The following is a 16197-nucleotide window of genomic DNA, read 5'->3' as shown; positions in this document are numbered from 1 at the left end:
CCAGTACTTCTAGGAGGAAGTACACCTCATCTTCAAAAGTAAAACACTTTTGAAGTTCTGAAACGATTGTGATATAAACATGTTTGTAAGTTGAAAGAAACGTTGCTTTTGACTCCTCACTCAAATGTGTAATCGTTTCACTGGCATTGACCCCCACATAGATCAAATTGCAGGGAAGGTGATTTTGTTCATTGAATGGATCAATTTGTGAAGCTGGAGTCTGTTTTACATGGCCAGCAAACTTTATTCGCCACATGCATTCTGCTAGGTACGATTCCAGCTTATTACGATTCGTAACGCATTGAATCTTACTACAATGCTTTGCTAGCCGCCAAGTACTCTCTATCCCGTGTGTGTGTGCTCCAGTCTGTGGGATCACAAAATGTAAGCTGTGATTCACAGTTTCGTGGTTGTATTGTTCTGGAAGCCCTTGAATACCACGATAGGCTCTTCATTCATCACTAATTATTGTGGATCCTGCCCTCACGTGTTGTATTATCGGTAGAAGTGTTTGCGCACTTCTATCTGCCACCGGAACTAGGAAGCACTCCCCTGTCTCCCAACACAGCCCCCCAAACACCCACTGCTGAGGCAACACACGCCCAACATGATTTTTTCTTCTAGAAAAAAGACTTTCATCAATTTCAACTGTAGACCCAGGACCACCTATTTAGAGAGGATTTCGCATAAGGTTAACAGTACAAACCTCTCTCATAAGAATGCACCATTTAACCCTCGTGTTGTGGTTAATGTCCAGTTCATCCTCACAGAACTTCACACTGGACATCTCTTTCGACCACCAATAGATGAAAATTACAATTTTTCCGAAGTTCAGCTTGGTGCCTTCCAAAAAAGTTCCTTTTCTAATTGATGTTTGTTCTTGACACCCGTCTTTTGTACATGTCCACCGATCGCGCTGTCTGAGTCTCAACTTCATGTCATGAAGACCGCGTTGATATTTTCTTTGTGGATGCAGAACGCCCTTCTCTTGAAAAAAAATTACTACATGTTCCTCACTCGGAATTCTCTCTACTAGATTAATAAAGTTCATATTCACAGAAGAATGAAACTAAATTACTAAACTAGAAAATAGATTGCACACAGCACTTTAACTTAAAAACTCTCGAAACTTTCAAATTCAAAGCTTGTTGAAAGAACCGTTTCTATTGCAATATAAATACCGTACCCACTTATTGCTAGTGCTACTCGATGTCAACTGGCAACTGACTGTTTTCAATTGCCGAAAAAGTTGAATGATAGCTACAAAAATTATATAAATGCACATAAACTGTTTGACTTAGAAATAGAGAGCGTGGTTCATTATCGAAACGCTGTAGCATTTTATGAACAACTATGTAATACATGCGTAAATGAAAGTTGATTAAAACGATTTACGTAACCTGAATAGAATTTTGAAGAAGAGATGCAGCCAGGCAGACAGGCAAGGAATCCACGGTACCAAAAGAACAGGACATCAGCAAGCGACGATGTGATCTGGCCATGCGATGACAGAATGGAAGCATCCAACAGTAGGCCAAATCCCCCAGTGGAAATGTGAGCAGGAACATGTAGAATTCCAAACGAATTATCCGAATTTCAAGTTGTGGAATTTTTAGATTGATTTCCAAATGGTAGAGATGATGAACTTGTAAGTTTGAGTTTCAAGAGGTGAAGCCAATTGTTAGAAAAATGGTGATAGACGCCCACACGAGGTTATGATCTTGACAAAGTTTATCAGCATAAATAAGTGAAGAAATCGATGAATAATTGAATCACAATTGAAGAATAGAATAAACTAATTAATAGAAAGAATAATTCACTTTTTAAAAACGTTCCGTAGATCAGATGAATGTGGATGAAAAGTTTAGACCGGGAGCGAAATGCACTCTCCGACTGCACTTGATCAAAAGTTTATCAGCGTAATAAGTGAAGAAATCGATGAATAATTGGATCACAATTGAAGAATAGAATAAACGAAATTATTTGAAAGAATAATTCACTTTTTAAAAACGTTCTGTAAACTAGATGAATTTGGATGGAAAAGTTTAGACCGGGAGCGAAAGTGCACTCACCGACTAGGATCCATTGAAAGACAAGAGGCTAGCTAGACGTGCTAGCAACAAAAGGAAGGCGGAAATGTCGCCACATACGTAAAACGTTCACAAACGTTTGGTGAAAAAGTAGCAAATATCTAGAAAGTAAGATGCCTAAAGACAAAATAAATTCCAAAAAATCGAATAGTACAAATATTAAATTGAACGACAAATAACACGACGAATAATATAGAAAACCAACTTGATTATGGCAGTGCCGTAGAACCGTGACTGTGACGTCATCGGACAGCGCAGATGGAAAATGATGACATGATGTCTACGTAGTAGCGGAATGAGTAACAAGTGGAACCGTTACAATAAATGCTTGTCAGATTTTACAAGCAGCTAATCACGTTTTCCATCATCTGTTAAAACCGAGACAGAGAGTGTGAATAAATTTCAAAATTTACCCATATTATGGAAAAACTGGTTTTTTAATTTTTTGAATGCAGATCTACTTCAATTTTTGTTTCAAAAGAGTACTGGAAGGTTCAAAATTTATGCTCAAACCTCCTGTTCCCTCTTTGTCAGCATGAGGGCTTCAACAATCTGTTAGAAGCTTGTTTCTATGAATCGTTTTATCAGATGTAATTGGCTGGAAATTCTCTCGACAGCAGCATTGGACCTAGGCAGGCAAAGGAGTATTAAAATTAATTTTTCCAAATTTTAAATATTGGTGTACCTGCCTCATTCTCCAAAGAAAAACTTCTTCCCAAAATCTGATGAGTTTGATTGACTTAATTTCTCATCTGGAATAGGCTAAGGCCCTCCACTCCTGGTCAACAATTGCCTAATTTTCTCCACTCAAATAGCTACTGAGCGTTTAAATGGTGGTGAAGTGATGGAGTTTTTAGTTCTCTCACATTTTGAGCTCCAGTACTTCTAGGAGGAAGTACACCTCATCTTCAAAAGTAAAACACTTTTGAAGTTCTGAAACGATGTGATATAAAAATTTTGTAAGTTGAAAGAAACGTTGCTTTTGACTCCTCACTCAAATGTGTAATCGTTTCACTGGCATTGACCCCCACATAGATCAAATTGCAGGGAAGGTGATTTTGTTCATTGAATGGATCAATTTGTGAAGCTGGAGTCTGTTTTACATGGCCAGCAAACTTTCTTCGCTACATGCATTCTGCTAGGTACGATTCCAGCTTATTACGATTCGTACCGCATTGAATCTTATTACGATGCTTTGCTAGTCCGCCAAGTACTCTCTCATCCCGTGTGTGTGTGCTCCAGTCTGTGGATCACAAAATGTAAGCTGTGATTCACAGTTTCGTGGTTGTATTGTTCTGGAAGCCCTTGAATACCACGATAGCTCTCCATTCATCACTAATTATTGTGGATCCTGCCCTCACGTGTTGTATTATCAGTAGAAGTGTTTGCGCACTTCTATCTGCCACCGGAACTAGGAAGCACTCCCCTGTCTCCCAACACACCCCCCAAACACCCACTGCTGAGGCAACACCCGCCCAACATGATTTTTTCTTCTAGAAAAAAGACTTCATCAATTTCAACTGTAGACCCAGGACCACCTATTTAGAGAGGATTTCGCATAAGGTTAACAGTACAAACCTCTCTCATAAGAATGCATCATTTAACCCTCATGTTGTGGTTAATGTCCAGTTCATCCTCACAGAACTTCACACTGGCCATCTCTTTCGACCACCATAGATGAAAAATACAATTTTTCCGAAGTTCAGCTTGGTGCCTTCCAAAAAGTTCCTTTTCTAATTGATGTTTGTTCTTGACACCCGTCTTTTGTACATGTCCACCGATCGCGCTGTCTGAGTCTCAACTTCATGTCTGAAGACCGCATTGATATTTTCTTTGTGGATGCAGAATGCCCTTCTCTTGAAGAAAAATTACTGCATGTTCCTCATTCGCGAACACATAAGACTGCAGAGATCATAACATCAAACAAGGCAGAGAAACACAATATAAGACATACTACATACAATATAATTGATATTCACTATAAGAGTTGCTGTGCTACCAATTTTTCCTTAAACGGTTGGAATAGCATTTAACACCTATCAACCTAAGGATAGTTGTCGGCTCCAATGAAATAGATTCTTGATAAACTGTGAATGGATCTATTGCCTATGAATGAGAAATCCAGTTTTCAGAGCAAATTAACTTATAATCTTCAGATGAATTTACACAAATACACAAAGAAAAATATATCTTAAGCCTAATTATTTCAGAGTTATTACGAACTAAAATACTTATCTAGTTTACAGTTGAAACACAGTGGCTATTGGCTTGAAAATACAAACAGCTATTTAATAACAAACTAGTACACAATAAACTTGTATAAAACTCAATTTAAAACATTAATAAATTCACTTAAACAGACAATAATTCAGAGCACAAAATTACACACACAACAGCCAGCCATGTTTTTAGAAGAGGGCTGAACAGGAAAAAACCTAAGTTGCAAGTCACGAAGCCAACGCCTCCAACATTACAGACACGTCACCAAAATATTATAACTTACAAGTTTAGAATTCACATTCTACATCTGTTCTCAATAAAACTTTATTTTGAAACTGTTATTTTAAATTTATATATATATATTCTATTTAAATAACTATTTATCTAGTAATTTGTTAACCCTGCCTCGGTGACACCATGGAACAATGCAACAAACATTTACGATAATAAATCTCCGTCAAAAAGTTTGTCCGTCTATTGATGACTCTGACATTACTATAAAGTTCCATAGATCTCGAATTGAAGATTCGATTCAAATGTGAGAAAAAATGTAATATTACAGAGTAGAAATATATACAATAAACACTATAATTATACAATATACCATATACCTACAATAAACTCAATACACTCTATTAGACATGAAGTACAGTACATTTTGCTCTAATACTATTGATCTTTTAGTCGATTCCTGATACAAAAATTCCTTGAAATGGGTCTCAGCTCTGGAAAAACTCCTTGAACGTGCATAAAAGGATTTATCCGTCCTTTTCCTTTGAGCAGCAGCTAATAAAGTTTTCCATCATCTGTTAAAACCGAGACAGAGAGTGTGAATAAAATTTCAAAAAATTACCTATATTATGGAAAAACTGTTTTTAATACTTTTTGAATGCAGATCTACTTCAATTTTGTTTCAAAAGAGTACTGGAAGGTTCAAAATTTATGCTCAAACCTTCTGTTCCCTCTTTTGTCAGCATGAGGGCTTCAACAATCTGTTAGAAGCTTGTTTCTATGACTCGTTTTTATCAGATGTAATGGCTGGAAATTCTCTCGACAGCAGCATTGGAACTAGGCAGGCAAAGGAGTATTAAAATTAATTTTTCCAAATTTTTAAATATTGGTGTACCTGCCTCATTCTCCATAGAAAAAACTTCTTCCCAAAATCTTGATGAGTTTGATTGACTTAATTTCTCATCTGGAATAAGGCTAAGGGCCCTCCACTCCTGGTCAACAATTGCCTAATTTTCTCCACTCAAATAGCTACTGAAGCGTTAAATGGTGGTGAAAGTGATGGAGTTTTTAGTTCTCTCACATTTTGAGGCTCCAGTACTTCTAGGAGGAAGTACACCTCATCTTCAAAAGTAAACACTTTGAAGTTCTGAAACGATTGTGATATAAAAATGTTTGTATGTTGAAAGAAACGTTGCTTTTGACTCCTCACTCAAATGTGTAATCGTTTCACTGGCATTGACCCCCACATAGATCAAATTGCAGGGAAGGTGATTTTGTTCATTGAATGGATCAATTTGTGAAGCTGGAGTCTGTTTTACATGACCAGCAAACTTTCTTCGCCACATGCATTCTGCTAGGTACGATTCCAGCTTATTACGATTTGTACCGCATTGAATCTTACTACGATGCTTTGCTAGCCGCCAAGTTCTCTCTATCCCGTGTGTGTGTGCTCCAGTCTGTGGGTTCACAAAATGTAAGCTGTGATTCACAGTTTCGTGGTTGTATTGTTCTGGAAGCCCTTGAATACCACGATAGGCTCTCCATTCATCACTAATTATTGTGGATCCTGCCCTCACGTGTTGTATTATCGGTAGAAGTGTTTGCGCACTTCTATCTGCCACCGGAACTAGGAAGCACTCCCCTGTCTCCCAACACAGCCCCCCAAACACCCACTGCTGAGGCAACACACGCCCAACATGATTTTTTCTTCTAGAAAAAAGATTTTCATCAATTTCAACTGTAGACCCATGACCACCTATTTAGAGAGGATTTCGCATAAGGTTAACAGTACAAACCTCTCTCATAAGAATGCACCATTTAACCCTCGTGTTGTGGTTAATGTCCAGTTCATCCTCACAGAACTTCACACTGGCCATCTCTTTCGAACCCCAATAGATGAAAAATACAATTTTTCCGAAGTTCAGCTTGGTGCCTTCCAAAAAAGTTCCTTTTCTAATTGATGTTTGTTCTTGACACCCGTCTTTTGTACATGTCCACCGATCGCGCTGTCTGAGTCTCAACTTCATGTCATGAAGACCGCGTTGATATTTTCTTTGTGGATGCAGAACGCCCTTCTCTTGAAGAAAAATTACTGCATGTTCCTCACTCGGAATTCTCTCCACTAGATTAATAAAGTTCATATTCACAGAAGAATGAAACTAAATTACTAAACTAGAAAATAGATTGCACACAGCACTTTAACTTAAAAACTCTCGAAACTTTCAAATTCAAAGCTTGTTGAAAGAACCGTTTCTTTTGCAATATAAATACCGTACCCACTTATTGCTAGTGCTACTCGATGGCAACTGGCAACTGACTGTATTCACCCCTTCCAGAGACTCATGAAGCACATATATAAGCTTCCTTGTCATTTTGGTGTCGTTAAGGGATGGTAGTGGGAGAGGGTAATTGACCTGGTGAAAGGTGGTGGTCCATTGTATTCTAGTTGGAAAGGTAACGTATTCATAGTTATTTTTAAAGTCGGTTCCACGTAAATCATTAGTCTGCAACCAACAAGTCTTCTAAGCTTAGTGAAGGAGACAATCGCAACCCTCATTTTGGAATTCTCAATAACCCTAATTTTGAATTTTTCAATATTGTAGAATGAGTAGTGAAGCGAAGCATGATATGAATGGATATAGCATGGACGACAAGCTCAGAGAAAAACTTTTCCTATACTGATAGATTTTCAGATTGAATGAAGTTAACTGTTTTATCTATATTTAAGAGTATTATTAATATCCTTTTTATTTTTTATCTGTATCTGTATCGAAGTGGCATCCGTTTTTTTTGCAATTGATGACTTTCAAAAATTTCTCAGGCTTTTCAACAATTACAAGATTACTTACATAACTACTGGGCTTTTCATTTTTTGAAATAATTCCTTTTTGTTCTAATCAATTTCTTATTTGGCATAAGTGATAAAGGATAAAAGTTCGTGGAGGCCTCACTACAGGTGCTGCTCCATCTTTCAATTTTATTTTATATTCTGTTGGAAAAAACCTATTCCAGTAAATGCATATTTGTTTGTTTCAAGAAACTTTTCCTTAGACTCGAATTGTAAATTATGACCTATTAATCAAACTAGATCAACAGAACACTCAAGACCCAGAATAAGAATACACTTCTCATTTTCTATGACAGTAAACTCTTCATTAATTTCAACATTATTTATTTGAGATACATATGAGAGCACAAGGATAATATCCCATAATTGCTCTCTTAACACATAATACAAGTAAAACAATTAAAAATGAATATTTAATACAAATATTGAAAGAAATGAAAAGTTTATGAATTTTTACGAAAAGTATTTCTGAAAAATATACATAACAGAAAATTTAAACACAATTTTAGATAGCAGAAAAAATAAACACAGCAAATAATAAAATGGAAATATGAAAATGAAATGAAATGAAAAAAGTCTCTATGATTAAACAGAAGTCATTCTAGGAAGAGAGAGAAAAAATAGTAACAAGAGGAAATAATTAAACACACAACTTGAGGAGTAGTAAAAAGCAAAGAGATCACTGTCACAGAAGACTTTCTCCAATCAAACTCCAACCATCAACGAGGGATTGACCTCAGCAACCCACTCCTCACCTCTCTCTCTGACCCAGCAAGCTGAACATTCAAACTCAATTTGTTCATCAATCTCTGCACTCTTATGAAAGGTGAGAAAAATGGTGCACCGTTCTGCACCTTGGAGCCGCAAACAAGTTAGCATTCCACCTATTGAATGCTGGAACACTGATATTCAGCATTGCAAGCAAGGTAGGAGAATTTACAGCACCATCCAACAATGCCCAAACAAACAAGACAGATGTTTTATCTCGACGCTGACGTAGAGACTCCAATAGGAAAAGATCCCTCAATTGCTGAGTCTGGAACCCAGGGGACACGACCCACCAAACCTTCTGAAGTATAAGAACCTCATCAGCTGTTCTGTACCCTTTCAATGACCCGAATGTTTTGGTCTGAGTGAGGACTCCAAACCATGGATCCATACTCCAAAGTGCTTCTTACCAAGGCATAATAGACACTCAGTATTGCCACAACATTGCTGAAGTCAGCTGCAATTCTCAGACAACCCCAGTAATCTGTTAGCCTTGGAAGACACAAATTCAATGTGAGAGGAGAAAGTAAGTGAACTATCAAATATGATTCCCAGGTCCTTGCAAGTGTTGACTCTGTTAAGAACCGCTTCACCAATCCTGTACGTGTAAGCAGAAGGACATCGTTTTCTAGAGTAGGTGTAGTAAATGTAGACACTTACATTTAGAACCTTAATTTCCAACTATTAGCATGACACCATGCAACTATGCGATCAATATCCACTGTAATTGACAGCTATCATCCTGGCTACCAACCTCTCGGAATATCATCCAAAAATGTCACCAGCAAACATGTCATCAGCAAAAATCAGACACTTAGATGACAACTGAAGTGGAAGTTCATTGATTACCAGCAAGAAGGAGCGGTCCTAAGTTACTTCCCTGAGGAACCCCAGAGGTGCTATAGTTAACTGTTTTATCTATATTTAAGAGTATTATTAATATCCTTTTTATTTTTTATCTGTATCTGTATCGAAGTGGCATCCGTTTTTTTTGCAATTGATGACTTTGAAATGTTTCTCAATTATTTGAATGAGAAGTATTTTTTCATCGTTTATGAAATACGGTTCTCATTTCTCAATAATTTGAGAATGATATATATATATATATATATATATCGGTAAAATATTTTTTATTTTTAAATAAGTTAATGGAGATTCAAGATCTGTTTTGGGTCCTGTCATTTCTTCCTCCCATATCACAACAGGTTCCGTAAAAGGGTGTCTACCTATATGCCACTGAATGTATTTTTTTTTTTTTTAAAGTAACTGTATCCTTGTATTGGAAGCTACTGGAAATCACATTTTGATCTGTAACTTAGGATTGATTTCTAAATGGTGTTGTGTTGTTGGAAAGTTTCCTACTATCCATCCTGTTCATTGTTTCAACTGTAGTTTTGTAGCATAGTTGCTGTAATACAATACTACAATCTTTCATCAACTTGTTCAGCATCATCTAAGTCTTGTACTTGTACTACTTGCAAATGAATGTGAACCTAATGTTGGATGGACAAAAGCACCATGCACAAAAGTATTCACAAGTGTGGCATTCAATTCACAAATCAAATTTTCTAACAATAAACCTGTAATACCATCTAGCTTATGGTATACTTTGTACAGTGATTACATTTGAACGTTTCTCATTAATTCTATTCAAAAACTCAATGGGATGCTATCTTTGATAAGATTTCATCACAGTTAACTCAGCAATGAGTTCAGGTACAGATTTGTTATCTGCAAAATTTTGTTCCAATGATTTTATTAAGTCTTTTACTGAAGAGCAACTGTTGTTGAATGCTACTGCTTCGGTTGGTATTTCAAGTTTGCACATAGAAGCTTTGAGAAGAATCCAGTGATTAGCTTCTTTTTCGTGAACTTTTTCAGCATAGTAGGCATTTGAAAGATCTTCGAGGGTAGATATGAATTGATACAATTTGTGAGAAGTACCATTGTAATGAGGTATCTTATAAGTTCATGTGGAATTGGTTTTGTGATTGTTGTCATTGATATTATTAGATAAAGTATCTAACGTTGATTGTTAGAGGATGTTCTACCTGTTGACGGAAGGACTTACACCAGCTGGAGTAGTGTCCTGATGCGAGTCTTCTTCTTTTTCTGATGCTGGGTTGTGGAAAGTTCTGCAGGCATCGTGCCGGGTAGAGTCATGTCCACTTGCCAGGATGTGATTGGAGTTGAGCTGCTGAACTGCTGGTCCGTGTAAGGTTTAAAGTTGAACCACAGATGAAGTGTTAACACTCACGTTTTTCAGCACTTTAGAACATTAGTCGCTTAAACTTATTAACTTATATTTTTCTCAAATCCTGGTCTGTACACCTGTAGCATGACCTGACATGCCCTTGCAGCTCCATCATTGGGTGCTGCTATTAACATGTCATAAAAATACACAGTTACTCATTCAATATCAAATAAATATGATGAACAATATCAGAATTTAATTTATGAAGCATCTGAGGAGCTGTTAAGATTCCAAATGGCAGTCTATTAAAAGAATATCATCCTTAAGGAGAACTGAATGTGCTAATCTCGGCTGACTATTTGTCCAATTTGACATGGTAGAACCCTGCACTACAGTCCAATACTGAGTAGCAATTTTTTCCAGCCAATTCCGTTTTTATCTCCTCTAGCATTGAATTAAGTATGGCTCTGGCATTAAATCTTTGTTTAAACTTTGAGGGTCGAGACATAATCTCAAAGATTTCTCAGGTTTTTCAACAATTACAAGATTACTTACATAACTACTGGGCTTTTCATTTTTTGAAATAATTCCTTTTTGTTCTAAATCAATTTCTTATTTTGGCATGAGTGATAAAGGATAAAAGTTCGTGGAGGCCTCACTACAGGTGCTGCTCCATCTTTCAATTTTATTTTATATTCTGTTGGAAAAAACCTATTCCAGTGAATGCATATTTGTTTGTTTCAAGAAACTTTTCCTTAGACTCGAATTGTAAATTATGACCTATTAATCAAACCCAGATCAACAGAACACTCAAGACCCAGAATAAGAATACACTTCTCATTATCTATGACAGTAAACTCTTCATTAATTTCAACATTATTTACATTACAATATAAATTTTATTTTCTGATAGCAACGATTTTGAATTCACCATGTGACTCATGCAAAATATCATACTTTTTCAAGCCCAGCTCATCAACATTACAATTTCTCAAAATGTGCAAAGGTACCACATTTATTTCTGCATCTGTATCCATTTTGAAATTTATCATTTCACCATTTACTTTGATTGGTTGAAACCATGAAGTTTTTACATAATCACAGGCAATTTTCATGTTATTAATTTTAAAGTGTCAGATGCCATCAATATTAAATTTTCACTTTGGACCTGGAAAAGGGGACTAAATAAAAATATTTGTACTGCCAGAAACATTTTTATTTTTAAAAGCAAGTAAAAACGTCATTGATTTATTAAAAAAACAGTGTAGGAAAACTTCCTTCTCTGTGCACAGCTGTAGAGAAATACCGTACTCAGTGTTGTCAATGGCTAAATATCACAGAGAATCGATACTACTGGGAATCGATAGTTTGTCTTTTTGACAATCAATTCATATGGAGTTATGACGTCATAAACATTTCCCGAGCGTTGGATGAATTGGAAGTCGGGTCTTTTGGCATGAACCACTAACGTCCATTCATCGGACGTTGGCTGTAAAAGAGTTGAGCTATTGATGTTAAGAACTAGTTGGAAAAGAAATATTTGAGGCCCTGACATTGAAAAGGAGGTAAGTGCCAAAACTGAAATTTTTCAGGAGGAGCAAAATACGTTTCGGTGGGTTTATTAAATGATAAAAATGAACATTTTGAACTTGAAATCAAATTTATTGCATTTATTGAGTACGGTACTATTTGCAAATGTCTATAAAATTTATGATATTTTTTGTCCAAAAATTGTAGCATTTGTAGAAGATCTTTATTCTTTTCTTCATTTATGGTTGGGATTTTTGTGTCCACTTCAAACTCCTCCATAAACGAGAATGCATTGAACTTTCTCTGTTTGAAGATATTTTTCACGTTCAATTTTTGAACCAGGATATTTTTGTACCAGTTTCAACCGCAACTGATGAAAATGGAACTATGTTGAAGTGATAGAGAAATACATAAGGATGAATTTATAACGTAAGTGATACTATAGTCTGTGTAAAATAAGTTGAGACTCATTGGATGTAGTTCGAGCTTTTATAAATGGTAATTCTGAAGAAGAAACTTGGATCCACGATTTATTTGAAATTTGCAACGAAGTTGTATTCAAGTAGATGTCACTAGCACTTGTTACATCAAGAAAATACCCTTGCTCCATATTTACAACGTTGAATGCATTTTCCAACTTAGCTGTTCGAACTATTTCTTGCACCTCTTCTGGTACCATGCAAGAAGAAACTCTTTTCCTCTTCTCTATCACGCCAAACTCCCTGTCACATGGCATGTAGGAATGTCCAGAAACAAGGAATTTGAAATCAATGCTGTCAAAGTACCCTTTTCCGACTAGAAAAATAATAATCATCAATAACATACAATTTTTATTTTGTCCAGCGCAGTTGTCACACCAGATCACTAAATTTTTCTGCTGTGTGAAGCCTCTAGATAGAACTTTAAACAGACAAGAAGCAACTCCATTTCCTTTGCGACCTGCAACCCCTTCATGCCATATACACATGAAGCTCTTAGCAGTGTCCCCCACATGTATGCATAGATTGTAATTAGATAGTTGACGTGAATAAAACATATTAGAATGGGTTAGTGTAGGCGTAAAGAGAACCCGCTGCATATCTATGGCTATAGTTGTTAAAGAACTTGCTGGGTATTGACTTTCCAGCATGAAAGAAGACAAAAGTTTCAATGCCTTTTCTGCTTTCCTGTGATGAATGTCTCTCTTTGATATTGATGAAAACATTGCTGCCCCACTCGATGCCCTTATTGCAGTCTTAAACTTATCATAAAATCGGCATGCATCTGTCCTTGGCCGTTTAATACTCAATTTAGGAAATTCCGTCTTGAATACTCGACGGTAATACTTTCCATCCACATGAGCATCAGGGTATTCTTCCTCAAAGGCTATGTATAAACTGTATAAACTGTAAATATTCATATCAGGACTCAAATATTCTTTATGTGTTTTATTACACGAATAGTTGCTTTCTTCCCTTGCAATGAGAGTATGTGATCTTTTTATTTTCTGAATTTCATACTCTGTGTACTTGATATGACGAGATGCAGGGTTTTTTCCACCTCCATCTTTATAGACAATTTCCCTCATTCTAACACAGTTTAAAAGGTTCTTATCTCGTTTTTTGGAAATACCAAATATTGCTCGAAAGGTGTTATTGCACACCTGTAAGTTCCCCTAACTGGATGGTACATTATAGGTTGCCGAAACTTGCCGTTTACTCAAAGCAGGTTCTTCATATTTTCCATGACGTCTTCTAGATATTTTGGATATATTAATGCGACTCATCATGTAAGTCCCTTGAGATCCATAAGGTAGATCAGAAAACTCCGAATACAGCTTCTTTATATCATTGCTTGACAATGATAGACACTTGTAATGGCATTTGCAGTGGGCCTGAAACAACATAATAAATTATATTGTTTCATAATATAACTTGATCTCACAGAGATAAGTTATTTCATTGTTACAAAAATAATATGTTCAATGTAGGTTATGAAATAGTCAAACTCAATCTTACCTTGTCTGGTGGCTTGTAATCAATATTTATCCTATAGTGAGGTACACGTTATAATGGCAGTGAAGAAAGATAGGAGAAAAATGTTGCCAAGTCTCTCCATTTTGCCACTGAGTGTCTACAGCTGTTACTCAATTCATCCCATTAAATTTGATCCGATAATAATTATCATTTCCTTGATAAAATAATCAATTTTATGTCAAAATAATCAAGAAAATATATTTTTTCATAATTTGATTTGAAAATTTACTTTCATATTTGAGATCAGATTTTTATTTTTATACAAACCTGAAATGGCAGCTAATTTAAAAAGCTGTGATACAACAATCTGAATTTCAAATCAACATAAATTAAGTTATTTGGTAGGTATTCTTTTCCAATTTCTTTTAAAAATAATAGAAAAATAGAAAAATCCTATTCAAAATAAGTAATTTAAATGGAAATAATTCTGAAATACATTTCAATATTATTTATACTAGTATGAGTAGGTATAACCTATACGTGTAGGCTAACTGAAGCATGGATGAAGTCTAGGATGGTTGGTTATTAACTTTTAAAATGTCATTTCAGGTATTCTAATTTGTGTTTCTCATACAGTAATGTCTAAAAATTATTTCATCGTTTCAAAAATACATTTTAAATCAATTATATGACTCATGTATACAAATATTTTGATAGAATGAAGAAAAAAATGGCGGCTGAGAATTGTTTGTTTACTTTTGTACAGTCACTGTCAAAAGTAAAAATAAAATGAGGCGATAGCTGCAATAAGGGCCCATACGCCGTACACAGTTTTGAGAAAAACGAGTTTGAAAACTTCCAATCTTCTTACAGATATTGCCATCTATGTAAATCGAAGTTGAAGTCTTTCTTCTTATTCCTTGGAATTTCAAGAACATATCAGTACCATTGTTTCATAGAAACGTTGAGAGCCTTATATACATTTTTAGTTTATGTGAGGTGGTGCATGGGCCCTTTTTGCATAGTCAATATTTTTGCATGCCTTTCTTGCATAGATCATCATTTATATGGTCTGTTCAAGCATAAATGTTTATTAAGCACTTAGTATTAGCTCCTATTGTTCTACAAAGATCCTGATAAACATTCATATTTTTCCAGATCATATAAATAATGATTTACGATATAATAAAATCATGGAGTAGTCTATGAGAAAAAGCTTGTTTTGGTAATCTACACAATAGAACATTAGTCATGTTGAGCATTGAAAATGTTTAATTATTGAAACTTATTAATATTATCATCATGGTATTATATTGATAAACATTATTGTACATTAATTTTAAACATTTTATTAATATTAAACATATTAAACATCTTCTCCTTCTTCAAACAAACTCATGTAAAATGTCCTGTTTTCCTCACTGATAAAAGACAACAGTGACTTGACATCTGCCACTTTGCAGGGATTTAGCGGGGCTCTTGGTGCAGGAACAAGGGTAAACTCATTCGGATAATATGTCTTCATAAATTTGAAAGGTTGCACATTTTCATTGTATGTGGTTGAACAAGCCAAGTCTCCACTCGAAACACACTTGATTATCACATATTTTTGTATTCCAAACTTATTATTCCTAGCAGTAGGTTTTTTTAAAAAGTAATTTTCAAAAGTATTTTGCCAATCAAAAACAATAACATCCTGCACAAGTTGAAAAGGTGATGGATTTCTACGGCAATAACGGATAGCTTCATAGTAAACCTCAGGAGTTTCAATGACAGGTTTCTTCTTTAGGAATGATTTAATTAGACCAAAATTTCGGTCACATTGACCAAAGGAGTGACCCCTAACAGGGAACATTTGTGTCACTGTCACATTATGAGTCTTAGCCAGCCAAGAACAAAACTGAAGCACTGTGATATTTTTATTCTGCCCTCCAGCTGCATCTGACAAAATGACTATTTGTTTTGTATTTGGATAGCTAGCCATAACTTTCATAATACAGTCAAAAAGGAATGAAACAACAGAATTGCTACCCTTTTTAGCTTGAGATTCAATAAATGTGTAAATAAATGAAGAGTCACCATTGTGTACATGGATGTTAAAAATAAATAACCAAATTAGTCTTGAATAGAATTGTTTGGTCACATTCAGTTTAGGCAAGGGCAGATTCTGCCCATAATCAAACTCTACCACTAGTATTGAGTCATCCTCTTTCGAGGTTTTGATGATGTCCCTTTTCAAATTCAAATACTTCTCAGCACGTTTCTTATGAAGATTATACTGGAGAATACATTCATCTCCAGAGTTCACTTCCAATTTTTTTGTACAGGTTGTGCAAAAATCACACACATCAGTTTTGGGTT

The sequence above is a fragment of the Nilaparvata lugens genome, chromosome 8 (assembly GCF_014356525.2).
Source record: "Nilaparvata lugens isolate BPH chromosome 8, ASM1435652v1, whole genome shotgun sequence".
Taxonomy (NCBI): domain Eukaryota; kingdom Metazoa; phylum Arthropoda; class Insecta; order Hemiptera; family Delphacidae; genus Nilaparvata; species Nilaparvata lugens.
The sequence above is the reverse complement of the archived record's forward strand: the minus strand, read 5'-3'. Positions refer to the sequence as shown.